Raw genomic sequence first — 7,174 nt, forward strand, 5'->3', positions numbered from 1 at the left:
TATATATATATATATATATATATTAATTAAAGTTTTCTCAGCTTTAACGCATCGAATATTTTGCATAAATAATTCAATAAAAAGAATATGAAACACAACACAACACGCAGCAAAGATAACATACTCTATTGGAGAGAGTCAATGAAAATATTTTTGTTGTGTAAAGATTAAAGTAACGACATTATGAACCCAAAAAGCTTGTCTCTAAAAAATATTTAATAATTAAATGTTTTAATTTATTTAGCAGAGAATAAGATTTTCAGATAATTCAGTAATAGATTTTATAATTCTCACGAGATTTCTTCTGCTAAGTTCAATAAAATAATTTACAGTTTTGTTGCTCTCACACGAAAAATGAAATCCAGAATTATTAAGAATATTTATATTATTTAATTTTGTATGAGTTAAAATTTTAATATTTTTATTAAAAATATAATATCTTTCAGTTTAAAAAAAAGGCAAAAGGATTATCTTTATTCATGTAGTAGACCAAAGTTATCATTTTATCTCCTATTGTATTTTAATATCAATTTAGCTCTTGAAATTGTTCAATTGCATCATTATATATCATAACCATAACTTAAAGGAAGGTTTTATGGTTTAGAGGTTATGAGTTTAGGGTTTAGGATTATCAATTTAAGATTTTAAGTTGGGATAGGGTATAGAATAATACAACTAAACAATTTTTAAGGCTAAATTGATGTGAAAATATGACTGGGTGAAAATGATAAACTATGTATACTACAAGGAGAAAAATGACCTTAAGCCTAAAAAAATGTATGCATACACGATGAACTGATGATAAATCGTTATTGAATATCATTAATAAATTATATTGTTGTGGCATAGTAACACTTTAACAAATATATCGATAATCAGATTTTAATTGAAGGATGCAGTCGCATCCTACTTAAAATTTTAAATTTTTACATATTTAGATTTTTATTGATCATCTAATTCTCACGTTTAAAATCTTTTTAGTTTTATATTAATTTTTTAATATAATTTCTCAAGCTCACATCTCTATATAAAATCATACGTTTATACACGTGGATAACTTAAAAAAATCAAATTAGTAATTATATTTGGCAGAATGTTGTAATTTTACCAACTTTTCTGACACAACATTCAAAGATACTGAGATTTCAATTTCAATGTCGCAATTGCATTATTACCGTTCTTTGGGCATGTCTATTTCTACATTGTAGAAAATTTGAACGAATATCTTTTTTCTTCTTCTTAGAACGTGATAAATTAAAAGTAGTATCTGCTTAAAAAATAATTTATTTAATATTAAATAATTGTATTTTTATATATATGAGAAATCTAGAATTTTAAATAATAATAACAATCGTTTAATTATTAAAGTTGTTCAATTCATACTATTTTAAAAATATATATATATTAATTAATTAAAGTTTTCTCGACTTTAACCCAACGAATATCTTGCATAAATAGTTCAAGAAAAAGAATATGGAACGCAACATTAATCTCTTTTGCCAAATGCTGTTTAAAATTATCCATATATTCTTGCAACTTTAAACATAAAAATATTATAATTTTATTTAGGGTAAATTATACATAATATCACTTAATTATTAATCTAGTAACAAATATGTTGCCTTCATAAGAAAATATAAATAAATTGTTTAATTAAAATATTATTATAAACACGTCAATTCGTGGCTAAAGTTGAACCAATATCTAATATATCTTGGTATAATAATATTTTGAGAAAATAACCTCAGTGACCAAAAATGCCTTATAATATACGAATTTAACCAACTTTTTTTGGATTTGCCAAAATGACCAACAAATTCGCAATGCGGTCTCAAATTCGCAACGCGAATTCCAATTTCGCAACCCAGTTTCCAATTTCGCAACGCGAAGTTGTAAATCGCAACTGAATTTCAAATTCGCAACGCGAATTTAATTTCGCAACAGGTTTTAGTTTCGCAACACAAATGTTTTGGGTATATAACAATGCGGCAACAACAACTCATACCCTAAATCCCTAAATCGCAACTCATTCCATCTCCATCTATCACTCTCTCTGGCGACATCCGTTCCTATATCCAACGACATCCTTCCCCATCTCTATTTTTTTTACTTAATCTTATTTCTATATAATTTTCAATGATTTCTCTCCCAAATTATCAACTATCAACTTAATAAAGGTATGCTTTTCTCTAAGTTAGTGATGATATCTAGTTTATAGCTCGTTTGTTTAGTAAATTAATTTACAATTTTTAGAATGAAATCATGTAATGTTGATCATGTTTGGATAAATTTGTGTTTTGGAGGGTCATGTGAGAATGGTCATGTGAGAATGTCATGATGTTTTACAATATGTGCCTTTACCCATGAATCTTCAACTAAAACTGTCATTAAAAAAGTTAACTTATGAAACTCCAATGTTACGTGTTGCAAAGAAATTGAATTTAGAGCCTCTAAGTGGATTTAGGCTATCTTATCTGAGAAAAGGTAAAGTTTATTTGTTAACCGACATTGAAGATGTTGAACGATTCATTGCTTACATTAGTGTTTCGCAAGAAGATGATGTTACATTATATGTTGTTGAACCTAGAAGTAGTGAAGTTGGGTTAGTAGCGGGTAGTAATCAACTAAGTTCTTCAACCCAAAATTTAATGGTTCCACCACAATTTCATCACCAAGCAAATTTTGTTTCACCACATTTCCAATACCAAACATAATATCAAACACAATATCAAAACCCACAACCTTTTCCTAATCCAAATCCCAATCAACTTTCAGCACCAAATTCTGGTTTTCATATTGACCAGCTATACGATTATGAGCCAACAGAAAAAAATTATGAGCACTAGTCAGTATTCAAAATTTGATCTTGGTCAATACCCGGACTTTGATCTTGGTCAATACTCGGATTTTGATGATGTGATGGAAGAAGAAATAGACCATGCATGTAATGATTTTGATATTGGGCAATGCCCGAATTTTGATGATGAAACAGCCGCTGCTGAGGAAGATTTTGTTGATGATAATGAGAAGGAAGTTACGACTGTGAATGAACATGTTGAACATCCATTCTGTAATTCATATAACCCCGAAGAAGAAGAAGAAGAAGAAGTCCCCGAAGAAAGGAAAAAGAATAAAATGCCACGGGAGTATAACTGGAATATGCCAGAATTACTTCAGATACCGGAAGAAGAGTTGGTAAAGATATCAGTTGATTGTTACACAAAAGTTATTCGTATCAAGAAAGATGATTGTTTTTATACAAAGGAAGACTTGAAGATAGCTTTTTATACGAAATGTGTGGAATATGGCTATCAACTAAGATTTAACAAATCAAGCAAAGATCGTTTCGAAACAAGGTGTATGATTGACAAAAACTGTACGTGGCGTATGATTGCAAAGAGGATAAAAGATTGTGAAATGTTTCAAGTTAGGACTTTTATTGATAAACATACATGTTCAAGAACCCAAGTTTTCCCTCACCATAGACAGACAAACAAAAAAGTGTTGGGTGGTTTTCTGGCTGAGTTAATGTTTTTGAATGTAAGGGTATATCGGGGACATGAAATTATGACTGACATGAATGCTCGGTTCAAGATTAGTATCTCATATTCTAAAGCTTGGAAAGCCAAATATTATGCCTTGGAATTGTTGAGGGGGTCGCCAGAAGCATCGTTTGCCCAACTGCCGGCTTATTGTCACAATTTAAAGCTGAAAAATCCTGGGTCGGTAACTCATATCAAAACAGATAGATATTGGCGCTTTGAGTTGCTGTTTATCACCATTGGTGCTGCGGTTAGTAAATAATTATAATTTTGTTGACTCATTTTTGTTAGTTGCATGCATTTTACATTTAAATGATTATATTTCTTGTGTATATGATTTTGTAGATTCGTTCGTTTATTACTTGCATGCGCCCAGTTATTATAGTTGATGGAGCACATTTGAAAGGTCGATACCTTGGAGTAAACTTATTAGCAGTAGTCATGGATGCTAACAATGAGATATTGCCAATAGCTTACGGGGTTGGCAAATCTGAAACCTCTGATTCATGGAAATGGTTTATGGGGCATCTTAGGGATTGCATAAGTCCTATTAGCAATATGACAATCATATTCGATAGGGCAAACTCAATTGACAACGTTGTTAGAAGGTGTTTCCCATATGCTTTTCATGGACTTTGTGGTGTTCATTTGTACAGAAATCTAAAATCAAGGTCCACTGGTATAAAAAATCACAAATGAACATACTGGAAGGCTGTAAAAGCTTATCGGGACGTGGATTTTAATAAGCATATAAATTGTTTAAGACGTGTTTTGCCTCAATGTGCTCAAATACTAGAAGATGTCGAGTTTGAAAGATGGTCAAAAGTACATCAACTTGGAGCAAGATATGGTTTCATGACGTCTAATAGTGCAGAATCAATCAACGCTCTAAGTCGTCATTCCCGGAAATCTCATTACTATGTTAATAGAGTTTTTTCAAGCCTCTATTCAACAGTGGTACTACAAGAAAAGAAACCATGCAGGTATTATTTCTTTAAATTCGTAACTTATCATATATTTTACTAAGTATTATTTATTTAAATTTACATGAACATTGGAACGTCGTGTTACACCATGGACTGAAAAAAAAAAGATAACGAAACGTGTTGTGAAGTCAACGTCCTGGAGAGTTGAACCATGTTCAAACACTTTGTTTGAAGTATTGGATAATAACTTAAATGGGCTTGTCGATCTAAACATAAAGACGTATAGTTGTAAGAAATCACAAACATCTGGTTATACGTGTGACCATGTTATAAAAGTTGCTCTTCATCTAAACCAAGATGATTCAAGCGCATACGCTATGGATTGCTACACTACAGAAGTATATCGACAGACTTATACCGAGATTGTCTACCCATGTCCACATCCTTCTGAGTGGGACATACCAGATGACTTACAAACAGCTTTTCCACCAGTCATGGACAGCAGGCTACCTGGCCGACCAAAAAATCACGATCGTATATCGTCTAAGGGTGAAGAGAAGAGGATATCGACATGTAGTCGGTGCAAGGAGAGTGGTCATACAAGGTTGACCTGTGGATCACCAGTGCCATCACAATAATCTTTTCCTCTACCAAAAAATGGATCCTCATCAAAATCTAAAGCTCATATGGTGCCAAGAAAAAGGAAATCAAAATCGCAATCAAAATCAAAATCCCAATCACAACCGGCTTCACCTTTTGGGACTTATTAACTTAGGTGATTTTTAAATGCAAACGTTGTATTTTATGTGTGAATGCATACATTTTCAGTTAGACATTCATTAGTAACTTGAGTTTGAAAATTGCTATGATCTGTTCAGTTGTTATCATGTTGGGATTTTCTCTTGTGTTTGATTGCTTGGATAGTTGTTCTCTTGCTTCTTCAAGTGTCCTTAGCTTGTATTTATAGCTTGGAATGTGTTTGATGTTGTATATACCTTGATGTTGTATGTTGCGATCAACACGAAAGTCAAATTCGCAACGCGAAATAAGCGTTGCGAATTTACCTTCAACAGGTCTTTTTTACATTCAACATAATTCAGATTAAAAATTAAACAACAAATCAATTAAACATTGTTGTGGGTACATTATTTGAACATTTTTATGGGTACATTATTTGGAAAAATAATATTTCAGACTTCGTTAGAAATAACCCTTTTTCATCGGATTAATTTCATTTTTGTGTGTATATTATTTGAACATTGTTATGTATAAATTTATTGTGTATGTATGTTTTGGTTTGATTATATTGTATATATATTTTCATTCAGATGAGTACTTTATTCCAACCATGTGACAAGTGTGACAACCCCATCAACTCACAACTCAACTTTGAACTCAATTTAATATTGTCTTTTATCTTGATGGTTCATAAAGCATGTTACTTGAACAGTATGAATCAATTATGCAATTTCCATGTTCAATTTAACACTGCATTTCAAATTCATTTCATATATAATTGGAGTTTGAATTTAAATTTCAATTTGAGTTTGAATTTCAATATAAATTTCGGCTCCACTATAAATATTAGCCCAAGCCAATATGCATGTTATCATTGATTATTCCTAATTTCCATTGTTTTTTTTTTCAACTTTAAACTCGAGGGAAATCCCAACCATCGTATTTTTTGGTCAACTTTAAAGCGTCAGAAACGTTTCGGGCGTATGATCTGGGTGGTATACGAGAAATGCAACAAATGGCAACTAAAAATCCTGATAATTGAGGGCTACAACTTGTAATAATAACAAAAATAATAAGTCCGAAATGCTTCTAAGTACCACCCAAATCATAAGTCCGAAATGCTTCTGATGCTCATCAAAATCCAAAGCTCATATGGTGCCAAGCAAAAGGAAATCAAAATCTACAACTTGAGTTTGAACATTGATATGATTTGTTCAGTTGTTATCATGTTGGGATTTTATCTTGTTTGATTTTATAGTTGTTCTCTTGCTTCTTCAAGTGTCTTTAGCTTGTATTTATAGCTTGGAATGTGTTTGATGTTGTATGTTGCGATCAACGTGAAAGTCAAATTCGCAACGCGAAAGTCAAATTTGCAACACGAAATAAGCGTTGCGAATTTGACTTTCGTGTTACGAATTTTACTTTCGCGTTGCAAATTTGTACCTTCAACAGGTCTTTTTTGCCTTCAAACATAATGCAGATTGAATTTTTTAGAAATAACAAATCAACTTTTACAAATCAATTAAACAAGCAAAAAATAATTCTTATTTACAAATCAAATTAAACAAATCAATTTTTACAAATCAATTAATCAAAAAATAAATCTTATTTCCTCATCAATTGTAACAAATCAACTTTCAATGTAAAATTCAATTAAACAAAGAAAAAAAAAGTGTACCCCAAACTGTTGTTTATGCACAAATACATTTCACGCAGCTCACTTCAGGATTAACCTGCAGAAACCAAACATTTGCTCAAACAACACTTTCTACACATTTAAAACCAACAAACAACAAATTACTGAATTCTATTAGGTACTTAACCAAATTTTTCAAACCAATTAAAGAGTATATATGTTAACAATACTTGCTCAAACTTACCAATTGTTTATGTACAACTTTCAGCACGCGGATGCAGGTAGGCAGCGTCTCGTATATATTGATCTGGCCATATAATGCCGAAACCACA

This window comes from Hibiscus syriacus, unplaced genomic scaffold (genome assembly GCF_006381635.1).
Source record: "Hibiscus syriacus cultivar Baekdansim isolate YM2019G1 unplaced genomic scaffold, ASM638163v2 tig00110474_pilon, whole genome shotgun sequence".
Taxonomy (NCBI): Eukaryota; Viridiplantae; Streptophyta; class Magnoliopsida; order Malvales; family Malvaceae; genus Hibiscus; species Hibiscus syriacus.